The 2,406-nt window shown below is 36.5% G+C and overlaps 1 protein-coding gene across 1 annotated transcript in view; it reads left to right on the top strand.

Moving 5' to 3' along the window:
* The window catches only part of LOC106872092 (glycine receptor subunit alpha-2), an 807,169-nt gene that overhangs the window by 69,926 nt on the left and 734,837 nt on the right, over window positions 1–2,406 (top strand). The window lies entirely within an intron of this gene.

Raw genomic sequence — 2,406 nt, 5'->3', positions numbered from 1 at the left:
TAACATTCCACATGACTACGGAACAGAGGCTTTCGCCATTGAATCCCTGAAGTCCATCCTACAAAACAATTACTTCCTTTTCGATATAACATGCTACTGCCAAAAATGCGGTATTGCGATGGGAACGAAAGCGGTGCCTGTCCTTGCGAACCTAACAATGGGTTTCTTTGAATCTATCCTATATGAAATTTTGCTCCAAAAATTTGGAACTTCATTCCACCAGTATATGAGAAAACAGGAAAAGTTACCTAGACCATTGTTTTATCTGGAATGAAACCTATGATAAACTCCTGGATTTCAAATCCACACTGAACAATTTAAACCCCAAAATCCAATTTATAATGGAATATAGCAAGGAAGAGCACCCATTTCTGGACATTTTGATTTCAAAAATGTCCAACAACCAAATTGCAACTGATAATTACTACAAAACAGCAGACGCAAAACAGTATCTCCTTTTCAGTTCATGCTATCCTAAATAAATATCCCATTCAATCTAGCAAAAAGGATCTGTACACTTGTATCTGATACAGCCCCTCGGGAACTTCGCCTACAAGAATTCAAAATAACAGTCATTGAACGTCAATACCCACCTACACTTATAGAACATGGAATTATACGTGCCAAGAAATTGGACACAAACACACTAAGGACAACAAAACAAAACACCACAGCTCACTTTAAATAACTACCATACATATCAACCCACAACCCCAGAAACAATGAAGCATACAACACAATTACACAAAATCTCCCTCTCCTCACTTAAGACTCGAAAATGAACAGCAACCTAAATACACACAGACTACTAAAATGCAAAAGACAAGACAAATTACTCCTATCAAATGCAAATCTATACTCAATACAAAACGATAGCAACAGTTAAAAGATGTAGAGGTTCTAATTGTGGTACATGCCCATACCTAACTGAAGGCACGGAATTCACTTTCCAGCAACTTCACATGTGCTTCCCAAAATCTTATCTATGTCCTAACCTGCTCAGGTTGTGATCACAATTATGTGGGCCAAATGAGCCTTACTTTGAGACGCAGAGTCACGCTGCATAAAGAACAGATTCGTATTAAGCTATATGAAACGAAGGCATTTCTCTTCCACTTTTATATCTGTTTTCCACCTATTTTCAACTCATAATTTTGCCACGTGGTGTATACTGAATTTTCAGTATCTTTGCTCCTTGTATATTTTTATATTTCTCCTATATATATATATATATATATATATATGAGAGGCATTGGTACCTAAAAGACCCAAAGAATGGCAGGTAACGCTCAGTAAGTGCTATGGACAGACCGTAGTTAAACTCTTGTTTCGACAGTGATACCAGTGAGGAGTCTAATGTGGGTCTTGTATTAGCATGCATATATATATTAGACAAAATAAGATAACAAAGCTCAAGAGTTTTCAGGAAATTTGTAAATAAAAAGATATAAATATTTTCTTACAGCTGTTTGTGGGATATTATGGATATCCCTTCATCAGAGACGATGCGCGATTGCTAAATAGAGGTAAATATTTGAGTTCGAAATAAGGAATTATTATGGAAAGGGAGGAGATAGGGAATATAGAGGGAAATAAGAGAATGAAAGTAGAAATAAAATATAAAATATATAAAGATATTCTAGTTATCGTTCCACTATTCGAGGAAAGTGGTGTATAGAAGTGGCAAAAAAGTTTCCTTTACATGATATGTAAGTTCAAATTGTATTCATGTTTAGTTATTTCAAACTATGGAACCGTAGATTATGTATTGTTCATACGAAAGGGTCTTGTCGTGTGAATGAAAATTTGAGAATGTATCGGTAGTATTTGTGGATTGATGGTGGGTGGAAAGATGCGTATGATTAGAATATGATGATAGGTCAGAATGAAAACAGGAAAAGAAAATGAGACGAAGAAAAATAGAAAAAGAAAAAAGAGAGAAAAACGAGAGAAAATATCGTGAAAAGAGTGAAAAAATTAAAGAAAGAAGTGAGAAAAAGAGTGTTAGATGGTGGTCAAGATAATGTGAGGGGGATGGGAGAGGGGTGGGGGAGGGATATGAGGAGATGAGAAAGAAAGGAGTGAAAAGGTGTCAGATATATGAGTAGGGGAGGTGTGATAGAGCTGCATTAAGGGATGGGTAGAGATAAGGTATGGAGGGCGTTTTGGTAGTAAAATTTAAAGTGGAGGGAAGAATACAAGGATGTCATACTTCTATAAATAGAGGTATGTGATTATATAGGTTAGTGAAATATTTAGGAATCAGAGAGGGGAAAAGAAGGTATAATGATATACGTACGCGCGGGCGCACACGCGCTTACCCACAATCATGCGCACGCGCGCACAGAGGTACTTACGTATACATATATACGTATACACACACACGCACGCACACACTAATATATA

The sequence above is a fragment of the Octopus bimaculoides genome, chromosome 13 (genome assembly GCF_001194135.2).
Source record: "Octopus bimaculoides isolate UCB-OBI-ISO-001 chromosome 13, ASM119413v2, whole genome shotgun sequence".
NCBI lineage: Eukaryota > Metazoa > Mollusca > Cephalopoda > Octopoda > Octopodidae > Octopus > Octopus bimaculoides.
Note: the sequence above shows the minus strand (reverse complement) of the source record. Positions and strands in the feature narration are given on the sequence as shown.